Source organism: Rhincodon typus, chromosome 26, assembly GCF_021869965.1.
Source record: "Rhincodon typus isolate 14 chromosome 26, sRhiTyp1.1, whole genome shotgun sequence".
NCBI lineage: Eukaryota > Metazoa > Chordata > Chondrichthyes > Orectolobiformes > Rhincodontidae > Rhincodon > Rhincodon typus.
The window spans coordinates 44,450,442-44,461,767 of NC_063357.1; the positions used below are offsets into that span (position 1 = coordinate 44,450,442).

Consider the following 11,326-nt stretch of genomic DNA (forward strand, 5'->3'; position numbering starts at 1 on the left):
GCGGGAATCATAAGTAAATAGGAAGACAAATGGAATAATGGCCTTTATTGCAAGGGAGATAGAATATAAAAGCAGCAAAGTCTTGCTACAGAACACATCAAATGTACAGTGATCTGCTCCAGTAGACACTAGTTCAGTTCAGTTTCTGATCCAGGGTAACCCTCATGATGTTGCTATCAGGGCATTCAGAAAAGGTGTGTGCACTTATCAACCCAAGTCTAGGCACATCCAGGTCTTGCTGCATTTGGACATTGATCACTGACTTCAGCTAAAGAGGAGGAGAACATGCCCCCATCTATGTCAACGTGAGTGAGGTTGAGAGAATGAACAGCACCAAGTTCCGCAAAGTGACAATATCGGACGACCAGTCCTGGAAGTCCATGGATGCGACAGTCAAAAATGCACAACAATGCTCCTCTTCCTCAGGTGACTCAGGAAATTTAGCATGTCCATAACGACCTTCACCAAAATCTACAGATGCATCATTGAAAGCATACTGTCCGGGTGTATAGCAGCTTGGTGTGGCAACTGCTCTGCCCAGGACCATAAGAAACTACTTACAGCCCAGACCATCACAGAAGCCAACCTTCCATCCATGGACTCCATTTACATAGCTCATTGCCACAGAAAGGCTGCCAACATCAAAGACTCATTGCACCCAAGTAATGACTTCCTACAACCTCTTCCATCAGACAGAAGATACAGAATCCTGAACACATGCATGAGCAGGTTCAGGAACAGCTTCTTCCCGGCTGTCATCAGACTGATGAATGGTCTCTCTAGCCTCAAATAATGCTGATCTTGCTGACATTGAACTCAGCTGGCACACGCCCTGTGCAATGTAACCTGTATGCCTCTGTCTAAATCTTTTTGGTCTGTACATCCTTTGCTTACTATAATCTGCCTATACCGCTTATAAACAAAGCTTTGCACTGTACTTTGGTACACGTGACAATAAATCAAGCAATCAAACAAACATAGATTGCTTAATAACAAAGGAGTTGTGAATAGTGCTAAACATTGCACAATCAATAGCAAATATCTCTATTTCTGATCTAATGATGGAGAAAAGGTCATTGATGGTGAAGTTGAAGATGGTTGGGCCTGGGATACCACCCTTAAGAATTCCTGCAGAGATGTTCCTGCAGGTGAAAATAATGGCCTCCAAGGACTACAAACACCTTGCTTTACCCCAGGTATGACTTCAGTTTTTCCCCAGTACTTAATTCAATGCAAATCCATCAGATTTTTGATCTACAAGGAAATGAGTGTTATGGGGGACAGGCAGGAATGTGGACTTAAAGCCAGAGTCAATCAGCCAAGAGCTCATTAAATCATGAAGCAGGCTTGAGGCAGCCAATCCCTGTCCCTTTGTTTTGACATGTCCATGCAAGTGTCCATCCTAGAGTTTGGGGTGTGGTCAGAATGCATGTCAGACATTTTGAGGACTCACTCAGAGATAGAAAGAACTGCTGATGCTAGAATCTGAGATAACACAGTGTGATGCCGGAGGAACACAGCAGGCCAGGCAGGATCAGAGGAGCAGGAAAGCTGACGTTTCAGGTCGGAACCCTTCTTCAGAAAAATCTTTCCTGAAAAATCTTTCAGCTTTCCTGCTCCTCTGATGCTGCCTGGCCTGTTGTGTTCCTCCAGCTCCACACTGTGTTATTTTGAGAACTCAAACTTCCACAGTGGCTACTCTATTGATGCCATGCAGTTAGATTTTATGACCAGTGTTTATTTAACCTTCACTAGCTTTACAATCTACTGAGAACTTAATGTTCTTCCAGTTCTGGCCCTTTGCCCACTGGCAGCAATGCCTTTGGCCCTGAACCATGGAATTCTATCATTAAAACCCTATCTCTCTACTGTTTTGCCCTCCTTAAAACCTCTCTCTGATCAAACCTTTGCTCACCTGTCGTAATATTTTTTTTTGGCTCAATATCAAGATTCATCTGAATGTTAGCCAATTAAATGCCTTGGGGATGTTGCACTGATTAAAGGTGCCACATAAATTATATTTACATGTTGTTGCTGCTGCTGCTGCTGTTTTTCTATGACAACTTGACTGAACAGGAATGGAAAATCTTGTACACTGTAATATCTGCTATTATGTTACTTTACAGTTTGTCCGTGCAATATTTTGCTTCCTGATTTTGCAAACACTTGTTATTTAAAATAAAAAGGAAGAACTCAATTGTCAAGTGAGCACTTCCTGATTGTACGGACTAAATGTCAAATCTCAAATATCAGCAGCACTCAAAGCCTTCCCCATTTGGTTATATAACAAACACAATGTACAAGCTGAACTCCAATGATGTTGCCCTGAAATTGTCTCTCTATCCCCTATGCTGATTCTTTCTGCCTGCCAATCACCGCAGACTCTCTTTCACACTCTCTGTCTCAGATTCACTCCGTTTACCACTGTGCCTGTCCTTATATTTTTTCTCTCCCTCCTCTCTATTTTTCTGTCTTTAGTCTGCCTCTTATCAGCTTTTCTCCCTCTTGCCTTCCTCTTCCTAGTTCTTGCTATGCCTTGACCCTGTCCACTCATCTCTCTCCAACTCACTGAAACCTGCAGAAAAAGCAGTGAGTCAGAGAGACAGACCAGGGGCTGCACTGGAGTCAGAGGGTCCTGAGGCCTTCAGGGTGACAATGGGGTTGTTACAGTGGTTAAGTGGAGAAAATTACGATGATGGAGGTGGGGTTAGGTCAGAGCTGACAGCAAAATGATCAATATGGCTGACGGGCTGAGACAGGAGGAAGAAATCAAGTGGTCGGCTGAGAAACTGTATAAGAAATATCAGATACTCTATCAGTCATGTAACTGAAGTTCCACAAACACATGACAACAATACAAGGCAGGGACCCAAACTCAACATATGCGGAACTCACAAATAGAATATAGCACGGTGTTCTATTTTTGGTGTAACCCACACTGTTACATTATCTGCAATCTGACTTTCATATTGTGAATTATACCACAACACAACCCTGAATGAAGAAAAGTCAAAATTTACTGCCCATTAACCTGTACAGAACTCTAGGCAGAAATGCTGTGTGCAATCATAAGAGTAATCTGATGGGCTGAATAACCTACTCCTGTTCCTAATTAACCAGCATGTCATTTTACTGTTGCTAAATATTTGGAGAATCATAAAATTGTACATGCTTGTGTTCGTTGACTCTCAGTCAAATAAAATTTTGACTGGTCCAGACCTGAAACATCAGGTTTCCTGCTCCTCTATTACTGCTTGGCCTGCTGTGTTCATCCAGCTCTACACCTTGTTATCTCTATTTAAAATTCTCATCTTTGTTTTTAAATCCTTTATGGCCTCACTCCTCCCTATCTCTGAATGTCCACGAGCCCCACATCTCCCCAGGCACCTGCACACCAATAATTCCAGCTCTTGTGCACCCATGATTTTACTTGCTTCACCATTCATGTCTGTGTATTCAGTTGCCTATGTCCCAAGCTCTCAAATTCCCTCCTTAAATCTCTAACATGCTTTCTAACTTTAAAAACTCATTTAATATATTTCTTAGAAAGATTTCTCCCAGATATAGATAAATGAATACAAGCCATGTTTACATGTTGTATTTAAATTTCAATTTTCTTTAATATATTTTGAGTTCCTATTTTGCCTAAAGCTTTCCATATAGATTAAAAATCCTTGGATATAGGTGTATCTTGGTTCACGTTGTACATTTTAGGTGAAATAGGTTTTTGGATTAACGTTTTAACTGAAAGATGGTACCTGTTGCAGGGCAGCACTCCCTCAGTACTAAACTGGAATATCGGCCTACGTTATGGGTGCAAGTTTATAGAGCGGGGCTTGAATCCACAACCTTATGACGCAGATCCCAAGGCACTACTGACTTCACTACTGAAGGCTACATTAAGCTCAAGGAGACAGTCAAATCTAAAAAGTAATCCTTTTCTCAACATGATGAATCAAACATTTTCTCGAACAGCAAGCCAATAGAGAAAACAACTGGTTTGTGGTAGAATAATGTGGAGGTGCCAGTGCTGGACTGAGGTGGACAAGGTCAGAAATCACACGACACCAGGTTATAGTCCACATTTCAAATAAACCTGTTGGACTATAACCTGGTGTTGTGTGATTTCTGACTTTGTGGTAGAATATGACGGACACATCTCTAATGTTAAATTTGGTCGACACGATGTTAAATTTCTTGCTTATCCATTTTGATAATAGCACATATTATTTTAAAACTTTTTTTAAAAATGATATACTCAATTTGTTTGCCATCAATCTAACTACCAAGAACAACTATCAAATGTTTCAGTTAACAACTCAAATGAGCAGCAAACATGGTCAATAAGGGAGACTACAGCAGAAAATATTACATTGAATTACATCAAATCTACAGCACAGAAATAGGATCAAATGTTCCATGCTGGTCCATAAGCCACACAAGCTTCCACATATTCCAATTACCTCCTCCACCCTGCTCCCATATCCCTCCATTCCCTCCTCTCTCATGGAGTGCATCAAGTCTCCCCTTAAATGCACCAAGTTATTTACAACAACCACTTCATGTGGCAATAAGTCCCAGTTTCTGATCACACTCTGCATAAAGCAACACCTGCTTCAGCACTCTTCTCTGGTATGTATATAACTACTGTTACAATGAGAAGTGATGCAAATAGTATTATTTAAAAGATTATGTGAACCATATATTTATATCTTGAACTTTTAATCAAATGAACACTTTGGTAATAAAAGGCACCAGGTACAACAATAGCGCATTTGCGAGCAGCAGGGAGTTTTTACAGAGTCACAGTCTAGAGAACTTTCAGAGAGAGATCACATTGCCCAGTTTGTGGGTGGGATAAGACTTCTGCATTTTTGAACTCAGAATCTGAGATGTGCCTGCATCTCCAACAGCCCATCATTCACTCCCTCCTTCTTTGCAATTCCTTTCAGCAAACTGTGAAAGCTGAATACAGAGGTCATTATTACAAATTAGGAAAGATTCCATGGAATCTATCCACTGTCTCCAGAAAAAAAAATCAACCAAATACAACTATCCCAGGAAAACACTTCAGTTCCAGTTACACTGTGCAGTGTTTTCACTTTTTATTTCTCCCGGACTTGTGCACACGGTACTTTTATCATGGGTATGATAATCCCAATTGTTTGTTGATAATCTTTTCATCTTTGAGTAAATTTGCTTTTGGTAATAAAGAAAGCTATTTGTTGTTGACAAAAGAAATCGGGCTGACTTGTCCTTAATACAAAACCTGACAGAGTCCAAGTCTCAATTGGACATAACACCAACCTAGTTAAATTTAAAATTTATTGTGACCAGTGGAGGAGTGGGGTTTGAACAGGAAACAGTGAGTCATCCAATCTTGGTCATAACACTAGCTTATATCAATGTTGAGGCATAAAAACCAATAGTGGTTGAGATGATCTATAACTGTTTAGGAAGAAATGGAAGGTGAGACTACTGTTCAATCAGTAAAGATGGGCTCGTTGACAGAACTTGTTCAACCTGAATTCAAGTTCAGAGAAGCTCTGCAGGGGAAAAGTGTCAGGATGGGCTTGGCAGAAAGTTAACAGCAGCAGATACAATGGTGTAAACACCCAAAATAAGACATTATCTTGTTGCTGGTGTGTGAGACAAAAACATAATAAATAAGAGTATTATTAAGCTCTGCCATTCAAAATCAGATTGACCAATTCATGGCCTTAACCCCACTTTCCAGCTATCCCCATAACCCTTGCCTGCCTTACAGATCAAAATTCTGCATAACTCATCCACAGTTCTTTCGGTTTTTATTTAGTATTTAACTCACTGCCACATCTCTTCCAGGCATGCCCAGCTTTAAGAAGTTCTGCTCCTCTCTCCAACGGGATTTCCGCTCCAATCTTTCTTCTTGCCCAACAACATTAATTTCACTGTCACCTCTGGTGTTTGCCAACTGCTGTTTTCTCTCTCTTTAGGCTCTATCCTATCATTTACTCCCTACCCATCCCCCTCCCCTTTTTTCTGCATATAAACTGACGTTTTCCCAGCCACCATCAGTTCTGAGGAAGGGTCACTGGACCCGAAACGTTAACTCTGTTTTTTCCTTCACAGATGCTGCCAGAGCTGCTGAGCTTTTCCAGCAACTTTGTTTTTGTTCTTGAATATATTCAATGGCTAAGACAATTCCTTCTCATCTCTGTCTTAAATGGGAGATGCCTTATTTTGAATCTGTGTCCCCTAGTTCAAGACTCCGAGAAGAAACATGTTCTCAACATCCACCCTGTCGAGCCCCCTAAGAATCTTATATGTTTCAATTTGTTATGCTCAAATTGGCAATTGCCCCTGATCTTACAAAGGTGAACTAAACATCAAAATGTTGTAAAGTGCTTTGGGATTTCCTGAGGTAGCTGAAGTCTTTTTTATCTGTTAGTAAACCACTAAAGACAGAGCAAGTGAAAATGTGCCCCGTCACCACATCTCACCCAACAGGAGCCAGGCAAACATTAAATAAATGATCAGAATCGAAGTTTCACAATGGTCAGTCTTACTCACAGCATTTCTTCCCCTATAAGAAATGAACTGGAGCTTTGACTAAAATATTCCTTGCACTAATGCACCTTGTTACCTGGGTAACAGTTCTTTTACATTCAAGTCCCTTGACTACTGAACAACACCTGCTTGAATGTGTTCCCTTAGCTCTGTGCCTGAAATGCACAGCTTGCGCAATCACGGCTGTTAACCTGCATAGATTGCTGGACAATCTAAAGAATATACAGATTCTGAAACGGCAGTTCTGTGCTTTGCAGATTCATCCAGATTCAGCAGAAATGACAAAGCAATAAACAAACTGCTTCTCCCAAATGCTGCACCAATTCACCATCCCCACCAAAATCACTATAAGCACTTTCTCTACATCAGTAATCGTTCTCCAGCTATTCATTGCATTAAGTGAACACAGCCGAACATTACACCGTCTTAGTCTCTCTCTTTGTGTGTCTTTCTGTCTCTCACTCACCATATGGCTCTCTGTGCTTTTCTTTGAGGCTGTCTCTTGTAGCCCACTCTTCTCTATGATATGCCTGTGTGTGTGTCTCTCTCTCTCTCTCTCTTTGCATTTCTCTTTTTCTCTGTCACACTCCCGTCTCTGTAACTCTTCCTCTCTATCTGCCTCATTGTCACTTTTAGCTCCTCTCAATCTACTCTGTCGACCTGTCTTTCTCTCTTTCTTTGTCTCACTCTAGGTCCCTTCACCAGCCCGTCATGCTTACTCTGACTGCCTCACTCTCTCTGGGCTGAATTTTATGGCCCCCTTGGAGTGGGTTATCAGGGTGCTGGGGGAAGCCATAAGACTGGGTGCCATGACAGTGGCACCGTTCACAGCACATGCTGTTTGCCTCCAGTCCACTGCAATTTTAGAGGGGGAGATGTTGGATAGCCCATATGTCACTTCTAGGTCCCTTCCCACTGGCGTAGGTTTAACACATGGCAGGGTAGTCTGGCACTACCAGTAAACAGATGGAGGGCATGGCACCTCCTCACAGCCTTGCCAGTGTAACCCTGGACTCACCAGGAACACCAGGATCCTTCTCTGTCCACATTCCCCAGGGTCTGACTGCAGTCCTAGCAGGAGTCACTTTGGAGTCACTGTTCCAAGTGGGAGCAGGAGGCCGATTCTAGCCAATTTAATGTCCCAGTAGCTTTTAAACAGCTGTGAGGCAAGCTGGACAGCAGAAGGGGTTATTGGGAAGACTCGCCCAAAATTTACATCAGGACTTCTCTCTCTGACTCCATCTCCCCATGTCATCTCTCTCATTCCTCCCTCTTTCTCTGTCTGTTGTTTCTCTGTCTCTCATCCTCTCTTGCCTGACCGGTCCCCATCCCCAGTTTTCTTTGTCTGTGTCCAAGTCTCAGTTCATAATTCCTGTATTATTTTCTGTTCCAATATTAGATCCCATCTGAGGTCCATTGCAGGATTGCTAGAGAATTACCCACCCCTTATAACTGAACTGTCAACACTATCAGATCTATCTGCTCCACTTGTAGCAATTCCTAATATAAAAAGATAGATTTAAGGGACGTTACATGGGCCTCTGCATGATAATATTTACATTGATGAGTGAATGAATCATCACTTAATTAGAATTACCTGGAAGAAAATGAAACCAAAATCATTTAGGTGACAGACATGAGATCTCATTACTGCTTTGGTAAGATCTGGAAATAAATAGCGAGTCCCAATGTAACTGTGCCTTGTGAAAGTGATATAGAAACTTTTCACTACTCTTGAACTGTGTCAAGCAGCAAAGATTGGGGTTCATTGTCATACTGAATGATATTTGAGTGTGAGGGTTGCGGAATGCAGCAATAGATGGCGAATGAGGATGTACTGTAACAACTCATCAAAATGTCTTTGAAAGGACTTCTCAAATCCGCAACCTCCACCTCAAGAACACAAGTCACACACCATTCCCACAGACATTATCATTGTTCCTTCACCATCATCAGAATGGAATTCTCTACCTAACAGCAATGAGGGTGTACCTTCACCACACAGACACAAGTATTTTCATAAAGCTGTTCATTACCACACTCTCAACAGCAACTTGTGATGCAAAATAAATGTCCACGTTGCCAGCGATGCACACGACCTGTGAATTAATTTTAAACTCAGTTTAAGTTCTCTGACATGGTGGCATCTGAATTTACTTTTTCTCCATTTATTAGACCAAGCCTGTATATGACCAGATTGTTATGGTCCTATACATCTACATATCAGTACACACCAAGGAAAGCAAACTAGTCAAATACAAACATGATGGTGTAAATGTCCCTTCTGTTGGCTACAATGGGACCAATAGGAAATGAGTTTAGACTGGTCTTGTTATTTTCCTCATAGGCAAGGACACACCACAATTAGACTGGAGCTTGCGCCATATTGCTATTTCAGAGAGTGGATATGGAAACCTGCACAAAGATGTAATAAGGTGAACTTGTTTGAAATTGGGACTAAAAGATATTTTGTGTTGACTGCTAGTAACTTAATTTTATTACTGTTCTGCTTTACGATACCCTGGAGTTCCCACTATTAGCACCTGAATGAAGTAATCAGATTCATCTCCAACACAGAGGTTCCCAAACCTTTGGGGTTTCAATTCATTTGAAGTGATATTAGTCATAGGTAGGTCACCACAGAGACATAATGTTAAGGAACCTTCCTTGTTCTCTTATCTATCTATCCTGCCCTTCATTAATGTTTCATGATTTATGTAAGAGATATTGTTTAGTGTACACTCCTCTTGAAAGCCTCCTTAGTGCAAAGTATTTAATTCTCCTTTTTATGAATCTGTCTTATCTTCAACTCAATTACAATCAATATGTCTCAACAACGTCCCAATCCTCAACAATCTCTTTCATTATTTAGACAGTCAGCAAATGCTACCTGTGTTTATTTACAGTCGATTGGGTTGCCTGTCCTTACCAACAGTTGAGACTGGTGTCACCTATCCTTACCAACAGTGACCCAATACTGACTATCCTTACCTACAGCTGGCCAAAATTCCTGTCCTTACCTACAGCCAACCAACATTATCTATCATTTCCTGAAGTCAACTGAAGTTGCCTGTGCTTATCTACATTCAATAACTTTTCCACATTTGAACACCCCTTTGTTCATTAAATATTTATTTTTGTGACAAAAACATCACAAGAAAATTATGCAGAATACATTTCCTATCTCCTACTCCTTTCCTGGATTTTAAGACACCACAATTCTCAGCTACACACTCTCTTGAAAATGAAATGAATAAAGGCAAAAAAAAATCATGTTACAGATACAACACAGTATAGAGCTGAAGGAACACAGCATGCCAGGCAGCATCAGAGGAGCAGGAAAGTTGACGTTTCGGATTGGGACCCTTCTTCAGAAATGGGGAGGGGGAAAGGAGCTGGGAAATAAATGGAGAGAGGAGGAGTGGGGCTGGGGAAGGTAGGTGGGATGGTAGTAGGTGAGTGCAGGTAGGGAGTTGTGGGGATTGGTCAGTGGGATGGATGGGGCAGATAGGTAGGAGAGTAGATGGACAGGTTGTGTCAGGTCAAAGAGGCAGGGATGAGAGGGTGGGTTGGATATGGGATGAGGATGGGGTTGGGGAGATTTTAAAACTGGTGAATTCTACGTTTAAGCCATGGGCTATATGATCCAAAGGAGGAAAATGAGGTGTTGCTCCTCCAGTTTGCGGGTGGTGTCATTGTAACACAGTATTACAAAAATCTCCTCATCCCATGTCCAACCCTCCCTCTCGTTCCCGCCCCCTTGACCTGACACAACCTGTCCATCTTCTCTCCCACCAATCTGCCCCACCCTTCCCACTGACCAATCCCCACTACTCCCTACCTGCACTCACCTATCACCATCCTATAAAAATTCCCCAGCCCCATCCTTCCTCTCCCTATTTATTTCCCAGCTCCCTTCCCTCTCCCCATTTCTGAAGAAGGGTCCTGACCCAAAACATCAACTTTCCTGCTCCTCTGATACTGCCTGGCCTGCTGTGTTCCTCCAGCTCCGTACTGTGTTGTCTCCAACTCCAGCATCTGCAGTTCTTGCTATCTCATGTTACAGATACCTTTTTAGCTGCAGTCTTAGTTCTCTTAGTAACTGATGAATGAAATGCATCTGGCTACAGCCCGAGGACGTGTTCCTGTGACTTTCATACACATGATGATAGCAAAACACTGCAAAAGCTAGAAATCTGAAATCAAAACCGAAAAGGCTGATAAACACTTAGCAAGATCAATGTTCTACTGACGAGTCAACGAGATAAAGCATAAATTTTGTTTCCCTCCCCGATATGCTGCTGTGACCTCCTGAGTGCTTTCACATTTTACTGTTTTAATTACAGTATATATTTGTTGACCTGTGTTTCAGTGCATCAATCCCACATAATGCAGCAAAGAAGAAACACTGTAGTAGTAATTCTGATCCTTATTTTAATTATTAATTCAATACACTTTCACTTCTTCTCATGACAGATAATCCCACAACCTGACCATCAGATTGAAAATGCCCATAAAACACAGCAACAGAATTTGGCCATTCAGTCCATTTAATCTGCTCCGCCATTCAATCAGGGCTGATATATTTCTCAACCCCATTCTCCTGCTTTCTCCCCCTAACCCTTGAGCCCCTTACGAATCATAGGACACTTACAGTTTGGAAATAGGCCATTCAGCACAACAAGTCCACACCGCCCCTCCGAAGAGCATCCCACCCAGACCCACTCTCCTACCCCTGCATTTCCCATGTCTAAAACCACCTAACCTAAACTTGGCC

General features: G+C 41.8%; 1 long non-coding RNA gene across 1 annotated transcript in view; it reads left to right on the forward strand.

Moving 5' to 3' along the window:
• The first annotated feature begins 1,174 nt into the window (after nt 1–1,174).
• The window catches only part of LOC125486142, a 10,843-nt gene continuing 691 nt past the window's right edge, over nt 1,175–11,326 (forward strand). Inside the window, exons 1-2 of the long non-coding RNA XR_007264828.1 lie at nt 1,175–1,196; nt 8,897–8,984. This is a non-coding gene — a long non-coding RNA (uncharacterized LOC125486142). The remainder of the gene's footprint in view (nt 1,197–8,896; nt 8,985–11,326) is intronic.